The following is an 18,185-nucleotide window of genomic DNA, read 5'->3' as shown; positions in this document are numbered from 1 at the left end:
CATTTCCACTAAGGTCAGGAACAAGACAAGGTTGCCCACTCTCACCACTCTTATTCAACATAGTTTTGGAAGTTACAAGGTTGCCCACTCTCACCACTCTTATTCAACATAGTTTTGGAAGTTTCAGCCACAGCAATCAGAGAAGAAAATGAAATAAAAGGAATCCAAATCGGAAAAGATAGCAAAGCTGTCACTGTTTGCAGATGACATGATACTATACACAGAGAATCCTAAAGATGCTAACAGAAATTAATGCACAGAAATCTATGGCATTCCTATACACTAATGATGCAAAATCTGAAAGTGAAATTAAGAAAACACTCCCATTTACCACTGCAGCAAAAAGAATAAAATATCTAGGAATAAACCTACCTAAGAAGACAAAAGACCTGTATGCAGAAAATTATAAGACACTGATGAAAGAAATTAAAGATGATACAAATAGATGGAGAGATATACCATGTTCTTGGATTGGAAGAATCAACATTGTGAAAATGACTCTACTACCCAAAGCAATCTACAGATTCAATGCAATCCCTATCAAACTACCACTGGCATTTTCCACAGAACTAGAACAAAAAATTTCACAATTTGTATGGAAACACAAAAGACTCCGAATAGCCAAAGCAATCTGGAGAACGAAAAATGGAGCTGGAAGAATCAGGCTCCCTGACTTCAGACTGTACTACAAAGCTACAGTAATCAAGACAGTACGGTACTGGCACAAAAACAGAAATATAGATCAATGGAACAGGATAGAAAGCCCAGAGATAAACCCACGCACATATGGTCACCTTATCTTTGATAAAGGAGGCAAGAATATACAGTGAAGAAAAGACAGCCTCTTCAATAAGTGGTGCTGGGAAAACTGGACAGCTATGTGTATAAGAATGAAATTAGAACACTCCCTAACATCATACACAAAAATAAGCTCAAAATGGATTAAAGACCTAAATGTAAGGCCAGAAACTATCAAACTCTTACAGGAAAACAGGCAGAACACTCTATGACATAAATCACGGCAAGATCCTTTTTGACCCACCTCCCAGAGAAATGGAAACAAAACGAAAAATAAACAAATGCAACCTAATGAAACTTCAAAGCTTTTGCACAGCAAAGGAAACCATAAGGAAGACCAAAAGAAAACCCTTAGAATGGGAGAAAATATTTGCAAATGAAGCAACTGACAAAGGATTAATCTCCAAAATTTATAGGCAGCTCATGCAGCTCAATAACAAAAAAATAAACAACCCAATCCAATAATGGGCAGAAGATCTAAATAGACATTTCTCCAAAGATATACAGACTGCCAACAAACACATGAAAGAATGCTCAACATCATTAATCATTAGAGAAAGGCAAATCAAAACTACAGTGAGATATCTCACACCAGTCAGAATGGCCATCATCAAAAAATCTAGAAACAATAAATGCTGGAGAGGGTGTGGAGAAAAGGGAACACTCTTGCACTGCTTGTGGGAATGTGAATTGGTTCAGCCACTATGGAGAACAGTATGGAGGTTCCTTACAAAACTACAAATAGAACTACCATATGACCCAGCAATCCCACTACTGGGCATATACCCTGACAAAACCAAAATTCAAAAAGAGTCATGTACCAAAATGTTCATTGCAGCTCTACTTACAATAGCCCGGAGATGGAAACAACCTAAGTGTCCATCGTCGGATGAATGGATAAAGAAGATGTGGCACATATATACAATGGACTCAGCCATAAAAAGAAACGAAATTGAGCTCTTTGTAATGAGGTGGATGGACATAGTGTCTGTCATACAGAGTGAAGTAAGTCAGAAAGAGAAAGACAAATACCGTATGCTAACACATATATATAGAGAATTTAGGAAAAAGGAATGTCATGAAGAACCTAGAGGTAAGACAGGAATAAAGACACAGACCTACTAGAGAATGGACTTGGGGATATGGGGAGGGGGAAGAGTAAGCTGTGACAAAGCGAGAGAGAGGCATGGACATATATACACTACCAAACGTAAAATAGATAGCTAGTGGGAAGCAGCCGTATAGCACAGGGAGATCAGCTTGGTGCTTTGTGACCACCTAGATGGGTGGGATAGGGAAGGTGGGAGGGAGGGAGACGCAAGAGGGAAGAGAGATGGGAACATATATATATGTATAACTGATTCACTTTGTTATAAAGCAGAAACTAGCACACCGTTGTAAAGCAATTATACTCCAATAAAGATGTTAATAAATTAATTGATTAATTCAATTTAAAAAAGAAAAACAAAACAAAAAGAACAATGTACATACTTTAACTGAACAGTACTTTATTGCTAAACACTGCTAACCATCATCTGAAGTTTCAGCACGTCACAATCTTTTGGCTGTCATAACATCAAAGATCACTGATCACAGATCACCATAACAAATACAGTAATGATGAAAAAGTTTGAAATATTGTGAGAATTGCCAAAATGTGACACAGAGACACCAAGTGAGCCAATGCTGTTGGAAAAATGGCACCAATGGGCTTGCTTGACACAGGGTTGCCACACACCTTCGGTTTGTAAAAAACACTATCTCTGAAAGCGAAGCGCAATAAAACAAGGTCTGCCTGTATTATTTTAGACAGCATGAGATTTAGAGCAAGAAAAAACTTAAGCCTCAATGCACTCTTGCCAGCTTTTTGATCTTGGCCAGTTACTCTACAGAGCTTGGAATACTGCCTGGGGTGTAGGAAGTATTGTGCAATGTTAGCTATTAATGTCATTATTTCCAAATAATAGCATTTATTGGATCAATTACTCCTGGGAAATGCCACACTCTAGAATGGCATTCAAGGACCTCTGCAAAAAAAAAAAAAAAAACTATCGACAAACTAGAATTCATCATAATGAAAAACTTTTCCACAAAATACGTCATTTTAAAAAATGAATGGGCTAGGGACAAAGTAGGAGAAATATTCACAAAACGTATCTGACAAAGGACTGGTATCCAGGATATAAAGAACTCTTTCAACTTAATAATAAGACAAATATGCAAATTTTAAAGTGGGCAAAGGGTTTGAACAGACATTTCACAAAGGAAGATAGATGTGGTTAATGAACATATGAAAAGGTGCTCAACATCATTAGTCATTGGGTAAATACACGTTAAAATAAGCATTAAAAATGAACATGAGATACCGCTACACATACACCAGAATAGTTAAAATTAAAAAGACTTACAAGACCAGGTGTTGGTGTGGATGGCCAGAATGCTCACACATTTTGGTGGGAGTAAAACATGGTACAAATACTTTGGAAAACTATCAGGCAGTTTCTTACAAAACTAAACATATACCAACCCTATGACCCAGTAATTCCATTCCTAGGTATTTACACACAAGGAAAGCATATGTTCACAAAAGAGCTGTACAAGTTTTTTCATAACATCTTTATTCGTCAATAGCTCCAAACTGGTAACAATTCAAATATCCATCAAAAGAGACTACATAAATAAGCTGTGGTATATCCATATGATGGATACTATTCACTAATGAAAAGGAATAAACTACTGATACAAATATAACAACGTCAATGAATTTCAAAAAATGTTATGCTAAGTGAAAGAAGCTTTGTTCCAAAAGAGTGCATTCTCCATGATTCCTTTTATATGAAGCTCTGGAACAAGCTAAATTAATTGATCTGTGGTGAAAAACATCTTAAGAGTGGTTGCCTTTGAGGGTGGGAGTAAGGGCAGGAATTGACTTTGAAGGGGCGTGAGGAAACTTTCTGGAGCGATGGCAATGTTCTTTATCTTGATAAGGTTCTTAGTTACACAAATGTATGCGTTTGCTAAAACTTATTAAATGGTACACTTAAGATCTGTGCATTTTCTTGCAATTTTATCTCAAAAAAAAAAGAACCATAAATAACTAGTTAATGATACGCATGCTGAAGTGTTCCAGACTGAAGGTACTGGACATGTACAACTTACTCTGAAATGCATAAAACAGAAAGATGGAATGATAGATGGATAGAAAAATCAGTAAATGTATAATTATATAATAAAGCAAATACAGCAAAATGTTAGTGGTAGAATCTAGGTAAGGGAAACATAGCTGTGCACAGTGCAATTTTCTCAACTTTTCTGTGTATGTTTGAAAATTATAATAAAATTTTAGAAAAACAAAAGTAATCTAACATGACTTTTCAAACACTGACCACAATGTGCCAATTTCCAAGATATTTTCTGCTATTATTAAAAGTCTTAAAAAGCTCTAAGAAGGGCCATCTTGCTGTTTCTTTCCATTATTAAATGACCTGAGGTCAGTTCATGGTCAAATTCTATTTTTCTCCCCTATACTTGGTCATATGGTTTTTGACAGAGCTAATTGGTTCTAGTATTTTTCCATGCAGCTCCTATTTTCAACTTTTCCTGTTGATGTGCTCTTAACATCAGCATCTGGTGATCTCATCCAATTATGTATGTAAAAGGTGAAACATGGTTTTCATTACTGTGGTCTTTCTGACAAAAGAGGGTAATATAATTATTAATAAACTCACTATAAAACCAAAGCAGATTTTGACTAAATTCATTTTGGTATTTGCATGGTTCTAAATATTGTTTACAATACCCTAAAGAGAAAGCCAAAGAATTTAGGTATCAAAATCATGACAAAAAGAAAAATAAAAAATCAATACAACATTGTAATATGCTCTCTAGAACATTATTGCAATAGAAATAGTAATAATTAAAGCCCACCAAATATTTTCTTAAATTTTATGTTTAAAGATATAGCTTCAGAATTCTGACATTCAAATTCAATTATAAAATACTATTTCTACAGTCTTTAAAACTGTTTCTGTAATGAATAACAAGGCTAAGTTACTGGTTTTGTTTTTAAAACCATAGATACAATTTATTTTAAGGACAAAGTGAGAACTTCCTGACTGAGGAAAAAGGGGAATGGAACATCTTCTGCCAATTTGTGTCACATCTGTCTCTGTACATCAAGGAAAAAGTAGTTTATGATGAAGGATGACGTTTATCTCTATTGCCAGGAACACTATTTTATGATGAAAAAGACTTCCTTAAAACTAGAGTTTCTCTGTGAAACTAGAGAGTGAGTATTCACAGTATTTAAACAGCAAACATAAAACTATTATCTAAAGCCCTCTCAAGTTTCATGATGGAAAAGTGACCTATAATTTTCAGCTAGAACAGTAAAAATCACACATTTTTATTTTCAAAGGCAGAAAAGCCCAGTTATCACAATACTGAGGTACAGCTTTGCATTGTGTGAAATATTGACTTTACAATTGTCGAAAACATGGTTTTGATCTTTCTAAAGTTTCATAAAGCTTACTCAAAATACCACCTACGTTTTTCCAGACACACAAAGGAAATGAGTTACACAACTGTCTTCATTAACACCAACCAGTAAAACAGAAAAAATAGTATTAAAAGAGTAACAAGAGATTTCTCGTCATTTACATAGTGTTTAACGTTAAAGCAACATCAGTTTGCTTAATGTCTACTAACAGAAAAGAAATACATTACAGGTTGACATAAAGAAAGTTGAACTGTAAGAGAAGGCAGAGGATTAAACCTATTAATTAGAACCTATTAATTAAATCCTAACAATTTTCTTTTCTATTGTGCATCATAATTACAAATCAGTATTGAATATTTAGCAACAGCCATAGTTACATGATGCTAAACTACATCCTGTATTGGGAAATGGCTTCTGTAAACAAGGACAAGAACATTGACAAAAGATAGAGCTACTGACATTCAGGCACATTCATCTGGGAACCATTTTAATTATTAGGAAACTGAGGAGTTGAAAATGTTTTCAGGAAGGTAGCAGATGGAGGGCAAACCTGCTCAACAGAAAAGAGAAGCAGCTTAGCCTAAACTCTAGATGCCCCTATTCTATATTCACTGCTCCTAAATTCCTTTTCCTAGGATAGTAGTAATACCACCTTCCACTGACAGCATCTTTCATTTTCAAAATCGTTTTCACAACTATTTTCTCATGGATTCTTCCAACAATCTTGTGAGGCAGATAAGGGTGTTATTTTACAGATGAAGACACTGAAAACAGTCTATGTAGAGATTAAGTCAGTTCAGGGCCACACAGCTACAACTGGCAGGACTGCCACTGAAACTTAGCTTTCCAAACCCTAATCCTGTCCACTGCAACATAAACAATCCCAAACATCTAAGCTGGCTAGCAACATTTAAACCATAGGATATTGTAATGGTCACTGTGGTTTAATGAAGCCAAACACTTAGATATCAAATAGCACCTGGACCCAATTACTAAATTCACCTTTTCCAAACTGTATCCCATCAATAACATGGGCTGTTAACAGGGATTCCAAGAAAAAAGTTACAATGACAAAATAAATTTGGAACATGCTATGTTTAAAAGAGTAAAACCACCAGAAAATGGTTTATTTATGGCAGAACTTCTCAGCACCATTAAATATGTTAATGTCTGTTCTCTCCAAGAAGGAATAAATTCAGTTAACCAATGAGCATTTTTTTTTGAAACAGCATTTGGTTCAACAACGTATTTTGAGAAATGCTGGCTTAATTCATGTTAAGGGGAAGAAGAAAAACAGGTACTATATATGTTGAGCTTGTCATTTTCCATTCACTATCTCATTTAATCTTGACAAGAATCCTGAGAGATCGGTGCTATAATTATCCCCATTTTAAAATTAGAAGAAAAAAGAAAAAAACAACCATGAAGTTGAGTATCTTGTTTTAACTCACTCAGCTAGGAAATGGCAGAGCCGGCCCTTAATTAAGCCCAGGGCATATCAGGCCCCCAAGCCTATGCTCTTTCCACTATATGAAACACTGCCTGCTATAACCTACAAGACTGGAATACTTAAAATTATAAACATAAGCACATAATACAAATCTTGGAATCTGACTTACTATAAAAGGCAATGGGATCTACTGATATTTACAGACATTAGATGGGATGAAGTCTAATTTTTGTTTTGTTTCTCCAACTCATCTGGATAATGAAAATGGAATAATAACTTCATGACTACATCTACTCTAATGCCAAACCTGGAGGGACTATTCATTTCTAGGACCTAAATTACAATCAATTTTATTACATATCTCATATTTAATGTGCACAAATATCTTTCTGTATATGACGGGAGTAGGAAAATAATAGTGTGGCATGTCTACTTGTATCAATTTGCCAGCTATACACCATGCACACTGAAAGAGGCTCTATTCTATTTAAATTTGGTTGTAGTATTACAAAGAACCATGACATGTTTCTGTCTTCCTTGTTGACAAATAACAGAACAGCTTAGGGAATATAATAGAGTTACCCCCTACACAAATTCTCATTTACTAAAAGCTCCATATACTTGATACACAAGAAAGTCAAGCTCCTTTCACCATACCCTCATTCTAAGATCAAGGAAGGTCAGCCTCCTTGGTAGAGTACGCAGATGCAGTTCTAATGTTAGAGAGGAAGACCAAGCCCTTACTTGGTTTTTAGAATCCTATAAAGCTATAGGAAGCTGCTTTGGCAATCAGATCAGTCTGCCAGAACGAAATGGCAGGCTGTGTTCCCAGTCATTAGGGCTGGAGAAGAGACCTTCCTATGTTTAGAGTTATTAGTCATTCCACACTAGTCCACCCATTCAAATCCATTTTTAGACAACCAAGCCAGGTAGACGAGTGGGTAATGTACAAAGGCTGCCCTCAATTCTTGTATTCCTCTATGATCTCATCTATTCCTACTGACTCAATCATCGCTTCTCTACCAATGACTCACAAATTGCCATCTCCAATCTGGGCCCTCTGGGGAGAGCTCCAGACTCATAGCTATTGATATTTCTGTACTGAAAATACATATCATGAGTCATTAGCTTACTGGACATCTCCCTCCACTAAATATCCCAGATTAATTTTAATCTCTACAGGTCCAAAAGGCAAATTTATTAACTGTCCCCCACCCAAAATTTGGTTTTCCTCTTGGTTTCCCCATTTCAATAAATGCCAACACGATTCTCACAGCTGCCAATGCTAGAAAATCTTGAACTCACTCATCAACCCTTCCTCATTTGTCAATTCTAGTTAATTCCTCAAACCCCTTCTATCTTTGGATCCTTACCATTGCTGCCTTATTTCAGGCCCTCTCTCTCATCCCATTTTTTTTTCATTAGCCTCCTCAAAGGTTTCCCTGCCTCTAGTTTCTTCCCTTCCAACCCAACCTTCACATTACTGCCACTGTGATCAGGTCTTGGCAGAACACATTATGTCATTCCCTGGCATAAAGATGTTTAATGGTTTACTAATGCCTCTAGAGTAGAGTCCAAAATCCTTGGCATCGCTCTAAGAACCTTCAAAACTTACTTCCAACTTACTGTCCAGCTTTATCTCTAGACATCACTCTTCTCTGCCATGCATCCAATGCATTAGCCACAACCACACAGTTAACACTGCCTGAGTGAGTCAAGTGCCTGCATGTCTCTCTGCTTTCTTTAATGCTATATCCTATACCCAAGGTTATTCCATCACAAAACTAATGGTGGAACTAGTCAAACCAGTCGGAACTACTCAAATCCAGTATCATTTTCCCTGTGAAGCCTTCAGCTCTCCAATATATAAATAAAACTGATCTTTGTGCTTCTAGAGCTCTGCACATACTTCTGTAAGAGCTGTCATACTGTTATTTGCGGTACGCGGGCCTCTCACCGCTGCGCCCCGCCTCTCACTGTTGTGGCCTCTCTCATTGCAGAGCACAGGCTCCGGACACGCAGGTCCAGCGGCCATGGCCCATGGGCCCAGCCACTCCGTGGCACGCGGGATCCTCCCGGACCGGGGCACGAACCCGCGTTCCCTGCATCGGCAGGCGGACTCTCAACCACTGCACCACCAGGGAAGCCCCATACTGTCTTTTTTAATGTGAAAAAAAGAAGTTCACATTTATTTACAGGTACAACAATTCATGCATTGATAAAGAGGTAGTAATATGATTGCTTTACTGTAGCCCAGTATAACCGATATGATTGCTTCACGGTAGCCTAGCCTATACACTAATGAATGAATCATTATACAATTTTTATCTGTCATATTGTCTTGTAATTAGACTGCATGAGTGTTTCCTCTGACTAGACCAGGAGAAACTTAAGGGCAATAACAGCAGTCTGGTCATCTTGGAACCCTTAATGCATGGTCATAATTGTTAACTAAGAGGAGTAAATGCATTGCTATTAATCAAGGCTTCAGGATCATATGGACCTGGGTTCAAACCCCAGCTGTGCCTCTTACTCGCTGTGTGAACTCAGCCAATAACCTTACAGTTACTCTTTAAAAGCCTCAATTTATCTTAAAAATAGGAATGAAAGCACTTAAAGCAGTGCCTAGCACATAGTAAGTTAGCACCCTCCCCCCCCCCATGCCAAGTGTAGACACAGGAGAACACACCCACAGGAGTCTCCAGTGCTCTTTTCATTGGCAATTACCAGAGTCCAGTGCCAGCCAGGCATAGCTAGGTTCACTGACAACCCTGAGAAGGAAGAAGAGAGAGAGACAAGAATGGGGACTGCTGAGAGAACAACAGAACTGACAAGTCAAAGGACTGAAGATTGTTGACCCCCTCTCCCTTTTTCCCTATCCTCTACTTCATAGTCACAGCTCCTAAAATTTACCCTTGCTTTGCCATGGAAAGGCAAATCAAACTCTAGTTTCATTAATGGGGGAAAAAAGAGAAATTAGAGTGATAAGGAAAAGCTTTAAGCTTTATTGCTGTCGATCACTCTGCTTCCAGCTGTCAAGCTGATTAATAGTCTTCAAAGCTCCAAGAAGCTGGTAAGAACAGTTGCCGTTTCAAAGTAAAAACAAAACCCACAAAACCCTCCTTTTCGAAGGAGAAGGAGGGTGAATGATAAAGAAATTGCTCAAGAGGAAGAAGGTGGGGGGGGGGAGAGGTAGTGAAAAATGCATATGTACATGCAATTATCTTTGCCTGTAGTTTTCTGTCTGTGTGAAAGCTATCCTCATTCAAACCCACTGAATAAAACAAGTCAAAGTTAGTAATATCTAGAGAGATGCTGATATATCATGATTTCTGCAAAGAGCTATCTCAGTCAATCTAGCCTCTGTTTGAGCTCTATAGGAAAAAAAATCCTCCTTATGCAAGAATTGTCATTTGCAAATGAAGCTCCTGTCATACAGATTTCAGTGAACTAAAGATAAAATGACATTTCTGTCTCAAAACCATAAAAATTCACGAATTGCTTCCAAGGATTTTTTTTTTTCCCACACTGCCCTCCAAAATAAAGACTGAACATATTCCCAGTGATTCCAAAGTAAAAGCCTTTTAGTGAACCTGGTACATATGACTGTCAGACCTTGCTGGCCACACCTCAATTTTTTACATGTATCCCACTGGTCCCTCACAGGGACTCTTTAAGGTAGGTGGTACGCTACGCCAATTTTACAGTTGAAGAAAACAACATAAGTCACATAACTAATCAGTGACAGAGTAACAGCCTGAATTGGGTCTCTTGATCATCAAACCCAGGATTTGTTTGTCTTCCAACCCTACAGCTTATCTTAGTGAAAGAGCATAGGCGTTGCAGTCTAATGGACCTGGCTTTAAATCCTGGTTCGTCCCCTTAATAGAAATGTGACATTGGACAAGTTATTCCAATTCTCTGAGTTTGTTTCCTCATCTGCAGAAGGAGAGAATTTATACTTCTTTTAGAGAAATATAATAAAAATTAAATAGCTTAATATTTGTAAAGTAACTAACACAGTACTGAGCAAATATTCAGTAAATGGTAGCTATTATTATTACATCACATTGTTTGTAACAGCATACACCATCCTGAATACTAGATTATGTTAAGCAACTGAAAACTACTTTCATTCATAAATTAGTGCCACAGACCTCATGAAATGTCTTTAACATGGGGGAACAGAGAAAGGGAAAAGCTAGGGTAACACTTCCTTCTTTGATACATTTTTCTCATCCTTAAAGGAGACACAGTGAGGTTTTCTTCCTTTCATCTAGGTAATAGAAGGTAAAAAAAAAATTTTTCTTCTAAGTGACATCACATTTCTTTTACTTCTCTATCCCTTTATGGTAGTCTTAAATCTAAAACCTTTCAAATACTTATCTTTGAGCTACCTTATTGACATATGTGCAAGTATTCCAGTATAAGAGAAACAGCCATGTTGTTTTATTTTTGCATTAAAAAAAACATAAACAGACCTGAATTTTCACAAACTAAAACCACTAAAAAGAAACTTCACAATAGGATTAGCTGTTGAATCAATACTGGTTCCTTTTTTAAGGAGCCAATAATCATTGAACATCTGAACAGATTATTTTTGTTCTTTCACTGAAGAAGCAAGGCATCAGACCGAAATTTTTCACACAATTCCACATATTAATTTCCAGGGCAGAAAAACATCATAAAATTCATTTGACACACAACTGCAGATGCAATTTCTGAGGTGACTCAATGAGGTAGAGTTCTATTAAGCCACACAAAAATAATGCCTTTAATAAGAAATCACTTTAACTCTTTCTATAAAAGGAAAATGATGCTAGTTCTCAAAGATCCTTATAGTCCCATATCCACGGTGAGAAGTCAATAAGAAGTTACTGTAACCACTCCCATTCAAGCCACCCTCCTACCACCAAATCTAAATAATACCCCCATTACTCTCTTAGAGCACTACCCTTTTTTCCTTCATAAGCACAATTTATAATATAAAATTTAAGCATGTTTAATATCTATTTCCCCCTACTAGGGTCCAAGGTCATCATGAGGGCAGGAGTCATGATCTGTTTTGTTGTTCACCTCTCATATGGGGACTAGCAATACCCATAATCTCATCTGGTTTTACAACTGGTTTCTAACCATAATGTATACATTTCTTGAGAAGTGAGAATTCTTGGCAAATTTTAGTGTCTCCCACCTCAGTGCCAAAACATAAAGATGAAAAATGATATAGAGGAAAAGGGGATGTCAAAATAATGTCAAATCAGTGGTGGAGATACAGTGAACCCAGAAAGTGTCCTTTGAAATCCTGGTCAACCATAGCTCTACAACTCTCAAGAAACTTACTGGGATGAATTTTCCTAATACAATCCTATATGATCTCATCTAGTTTTGATCAACTATTTATCTGTGTAAAAAGTTATTTTTTAATTGTTTTTGCCACTATTAGTACCATAACATAATATTACTAAATAATATCCTTAAATGTGAAAAGAATGTGCAAACAGACACGATGATGAGACACTATTATGGCATATTTTCACCTCATCAATTCAATTCATTTTATCCTTTCACTCATGCATTTATCCATTCTCATAAAACTATCTTTAATTCTACCAGATAGAATACACCACACCAACAGTGGTCTCTCAGGAGTGGTATGTGGGCAGAATGACATGTATATTTTCATGTATATGTGCATGTAATATACAGACATATACATTGCTTAAATTTTTATGACAAACATATGAATATTTTTATGATTAAAGGCAAAAAGTTTTTTCAAACAAAAACGGAAAACAAACCAGAGACAAAATAATTGTTTACTTCTCTTTATCACAATTCCTAAATAATTCTTAACTAGACACAGTTGCTAAATAGAAAACAAAAAGGTCGTTTGTCAGACCAAAGAGAAATCTAGCCCAGAAACTGATAGACATGTAATGGTGACATCAGTTCCTAACCCCACAAGATAATACTATTTAGATTAATATCCTTCTTTGGTCAAACTATTAAAGTATAACAATGTTTTCAACTTTTAGAAATAATAATATGGTTATTACATAAGACTAAAACATCAACAGCTGTATCTGTGACTTTCATTTGGGTTGACATCATATATCCACTAAATACTTAACAGAATCGGATGTAAAGACTTCACTGAATACTCGTTTTTAAAAAAGACTCTAAGAAATCATGAATTTGGATTAATTCAGTGAGGTAACATCATCAATTTTAATTTATTTAGTTTATTTTCTCTTTGTCTGAAGCAGTTACAGTAGAAAGTAAAGACTTATAGGAAACAAAATAAAACTGAAAAGACTGACTGAGGATGTGCAGATGAACAATTATTGGTAGAAGTAGATTCTGTTCAAGTGTAAACTTTTGGTTCTGTTGCACCTCCCTCCAGCAACTTCAAGATTAAAATAAATGCCAATCTCTACATTCTGAATTACTAATTGCTTTTCTAAATCACAGCACCTATTCTCGAACTTTCACATGTCAACAGCTCATTAATATCTACTGTAAATGTAGTTCTCTAAAAAGAACCACAGATTTTACATTTATTTAGACAGATAACTGGCACACAAAAATAGAGCTCCTTCAATTACAATTTGGCAGAAGTTAACTTTAATTTAAAATCTGCCTGTGAAATTTATGACAACACAGCAATGAAATAACTATTTTAAATGAGATTAGCTGCTGTTGATAGTGATAATGCTTGGATAGTGCTTATAAATCAACAGAGATTGTACTTAGGATTTTATAATGAGTCATTTCAGAACCATCAACTATCATCACTTAAATGGTATATAAATGTAAACAGTGTCAGGAGGTTAAAGTACTAAGTTGATCTTCACAAAATCATGAATGTAATCCATACACATAAAAAAACTCAAAGTACATTTTTGTCTGCTGTTATTCCTATAGCTCTTGTCTTAGTTAATATTTAATGTTTTAATGTAAGAAAGACCTTAACCAAGATTAGAAAAACAATACCACTCAACAGTTCATCAGGATGAAATAATCAGTTCAGGTCACTGTTCTGCTGGCTAACTACATAAATCTTCCTGCAAAAAAAGAGAGAATTTTACCTAATTCCTTATCATAACACTTAAGCTTATTGAGGCACAGCAGTTACACAGTCTCATTAAAGTCACTGACTTTGTGAATTTTTAAATTAAAGAAAAAGAGAAAGATCATAAGGTGATTTTACAAATATACAAATGTGGTAAAAATTTGGGAAAATACCCTTTTTCCCCAAAATATTAGAAATTTATAAATAAAAGCCATATGTATATGGATGTCCACATTTTGCTTATGACAGGAAACTGGAAACAGCCTCAAATACAGCAGTAGAGAATTGGTTAAATAAATTGCAGTGTGTTTGTATGAATAAAATAATTTATAGCCCATTACAATTAATTGGAAAATCACATTTTTGGCAAGTTAAAATCTTGTTTAAGTATAAAACAAAAAAAAAAAGTACATCTTCCCAGGAATGCAAGAGTTTTTCAATATCCATAAATCAATCAATGTGATACACCACATTAACAAATTGAAGAATAAAAACCATATGACCATCTCAATAGATGCAGGAAAAAACTTTTGACAAAATTCAACATCCATGTATGATAAAAACTCTCCAGAAAGTGGGAATGCAGGGAACATACCTCCATGTAATAAAGGCTATATATGACAAACCCACAGCTAAAATCCATACTCAATGGCGAAAAGCTGAAAGCACTTCCTGTAAGATCAGGAACAAGGCAAGGATGCCTACCCTCACCAATCTTATTCAACATAGTATTGGAAGTCCTAACCACAGTAATCAGACAAGAAAAAGACAAGAAAAAGAAATAAAAGGAGCCCAAATTGGAAACGAAATAAAACTGTCACTGTTTGCAGATGACATGATACTATACATAGATAATCCTAAAGATGCCACAAGAAAACTACTAGAGCTCAATGAATTCAGTAAAGTTGAATACAAAATTAATGAAATCTGTTGTATTTCTATACACTAACAATGAACTATCAGAAAGAGAAAGTAAAAAAACCACCCCATTTACCATCGCATCAAAAATAATAAAAGAATAAAATACCTACCTAAGGAGGTGAAAGACCCATACTCAGAAAACTATAAGATACTGATGAAAGAAATTGAAGAGGATACAAACAGATGGAAAGATATACTGTGCTCTTGGATTGGAAGAATTAAAATTGTTAAAATGACCATACTACCCAAGGAAATCTAAAGAGTCAATGCAATCTGTATCAGAATACCAATGGCATTTTCCACAGAACCTGAACAAATAATTCAAAAACTTTATGGAAACACAAAAGACCCCAAAGAGCCAAAACAATCTTGAGTAAGAAGAACAGATCTAGAGAAATCATGCCCCCTGACTTCAGACTATAATACAAAGCTACAGTAATCAAAACAGTCTGGTACTGGCACAAAAACAGACACATAGATCAGTGGAACAGAATGAAGAGCCCAGAAATAAACCATGTACTTATAGTCAATTAATCTACAACAAAGGAAGTAAGAATATACAATGGAGGAAAGACAGTCTCTTCAATAACTAGTGCTGGGAAAACCAGACAGCTACATGTAAAAGAATGAAATCAGAACATTCTCTAACACATGAAAAGATGCTCAACATCACTAATCATCAGGGAAATGCAAATCAAAACCACAATGAGATATCACCTCATACTTGTCAGTATGACTATTATCAAAAAGAACACAAATAACAAATGATGGAGAGGATGTGGAGAAAAGGGAAGCCCAGTAGGAATGATACCTAGTATTCAGAACTTGGTTTCTAAATCCCATTCTCAAATACACAGAGACAGGGCTCTTGGAAAAGTGGATGATTCTAGGGCTAGAACAGGGAAAACACAAGATGAGGCTGGAGCATCTTGCAGTGTCAGAAAGTAAGGAAGTGCTCAAACAAGGATAGGCTATTTCACAAGGACACAGGAACCAACTGGAAGGAACTCACAATGACCAAAGCTGGAACAATTTGAACAACAAAATAAACAATGGTAGTATGAGATTATAACCCATAGTATAAAATAAATATCTATGAACCCACAGTGCTACATATAATTTAATAAATAAATAAATGAGGAAGAAGAGACAGCTCTTATTTACAGAAGAATTGCAATAAATAAGTGAAGATGGGAAGAGGAAAATAGAAAATGACCATTAGGCAAACATTAGTGTACCTTGGGGGAGATAATTTGAGACTATTAACAACTAAATGCAAAGTGGGAGCCTGGACCAGAATCTGAAACAGAAATATAACATTATTGAAAAAAATCAGTGAAATTCAAATTAGTTCTACAGTTTAGTAGTTAGTATTCCACCAATATTAATTTCTAAGTTTTGATAATGGTACTATGGCTACATGAGATGTTAGCATTAGGAGAAGCTGAATAAAGTACATACAGAACCTCTCTGTACTAATTTTTCAACTTTACCACAAATCTAAAATTTGTTCAGAAAATCTTAATGTTTTAATGCATTTAATGTATTATAATGTTTGTAAAATTTACACACCAGACAGATGCTCCACTGTTTATCCTTTGGCTTCATATGCCACCACCACCCCAAGCGCCAGAACACCACTACAGTTTGAGAAGCATGATTCTAATCTATTCAACAGTAGAACTTAATTGAGAAATAAGCAAAAATACAAGGTAATGATTTTCTACTGTGTCTACAAATTAGAATTAGTGAGAATAATTCAACTAATTGGTTTTTAATAAATATATACAGGTACATCAACAACAAAGACAGTGTGGTATATTTCAAAGAATGTTGGAATAGGAATAAGATCTGAGTTTTTCCCCAGTCATCTGCTTGTTTGACTATGGGCAAACCTCAACTTTCTCATCAACAGATAACTCCCTTCCAAACTACCATAAATCTACCATCTGTAGATAAGCAAGGACCAATGTTGCACTGACCATATATGAGGCAATTCTAAATTCCCATCACTAGAACAGTGGCTTGGCATATATAATATTTATCAAATATTTATTTAGGGACTGCTGTATTCCAGACCTCTCAGGCACTGGGGATATTAAGATGACTAAGACATGATCCCTAATCTCTAAGAGTCTAATAGAGCCAAGAGATCTATAAACAATAATAATACTGTGTGAAAAATATTATAAGAATGTACAGAAGACTTGAAAGTACAGGCAAATAGAAAAATTAATACTACTTGAATTATCAAGGAAGACATCACTAGAAAGTGGTATACTAGCTATGTCCTAAAGAAGGAGTACTCTATTCGCATAGAATAGGGACCAGCATGAAAAAAGGCATAAAGATGTGAGAGAATACTGTATACTTAGAGAGAGTACATGATGGGATACTGTTGAAGCAGGCTGTAGGCGGAAGGGGAAACTTCTATGAGAATTTACAACTGCAAACTTGAACCACAGGTGATTATGGTGTTCTAATACATACTACACACATAAACCAAGAACCCTCAAGCCTAGAAATTAACATACAAATTGTTTTGAGCCAGTGTAGTAGATGATGGCTCCCCAAAGTTGTCGATGTCCTAATCCCCAGAAGCTTTCTTATATGGCAAAATGGACTTCGCTAACATGAATAAATAAAGTATCCTGAGATGGGAGGAATATCCTATGGTATCCAGGTAGGCCCCAATGTAAACACAAGGTTCCTTATGAGGGAGGCAAGAAGGTCAAGGGCAGAAAAACAAGGTAGCATGATAGAGGGTGAAGTGAGGCTCTTGAAGACGGAAGAAGGGGCCATGAGCCAAGGAATGAGGTGGCCTCTAGAAGCTGAAAAAGATAAGGAAACAGATGCTCCCCTGAATCCTCCAAAAGGAATGTAGCATTGCTTGCCTACAACTTGATTTCAGACCTGTAAGATTCATTTCATACTTCTGACCTGCAGAACTGTAAAAGAATAAATTTGTGTTGTGTTAAGCTACTACATTTGTGGTAATTTGTTACAGCAGCAATAGGAACTAATATGGTCAGTAATAGCACTGGCTGACCAGGCAAAAGTAAATGCAAAACCACTTAGTACGAACATACCCCCTCAAACAGGTCACACAGCATTTCCACAGATAAAGCCCCGCTAAAGAAAAACTGGAAATTTTAGGGAAAGGAAATAAGAAAAAGTACTGACCCTGAAGATGGAGAGAAAATGACAAACAGCAGTATTAAACCTCAAAGAACTTCACATAAAATACTTCACACGTTTTTAAAAAACATGAATTGAAACACAAAGAAAGAACATGATGGCTTTAAAAAATAACCCAACAGGACTTCTAGAAATGAAAGTCATTGAAGAAAATGATAGCTAGGATAAATAGAAAATTAGACTCATCTAAAGACAGAGTTACTGAACTAGAGGTCTGCAAACATTTTCTATAAAGGGCCAGATAG

The 18,185-nt window shown here is 35.9% G+C and overlaps 1 protein-coding gene across 1 annotated transcript in view; it reads right to left on the bottom strand.

Moving 5' to 3' along the window:
- CHM (CHM Rab escort protein) overlaps nt 1-18,185 on the bottom strand; it is a 209,157-nt gene that overhangs the window by 156,861 nt on the left and 34,111 nt on the right. The gene's annotated exons all lie outside the window — the stretch shown is intronic.

Source organism: Lipotes vexillifer, unplaced genomic scaffold (genome assembly GCF_000442215.2).
Source record: "Lipotes vexillifer unplaced genomic scaffold, Lipotes_vexillifer_v1.1 scaffold1336, whole genome shotgun sequence".
Lineage (NCBI taxonomy): Eukaryota > Metazoa > Chordata > Mammalia > Artiodactyla > Lipotidae > Lipotes > Lipotes vexillifer.
The sequence above is the reverse complement of the archived record's forward strand: the minus strand, read 5'-3'. Positions and strand labels throughout refer to the sequence as shown.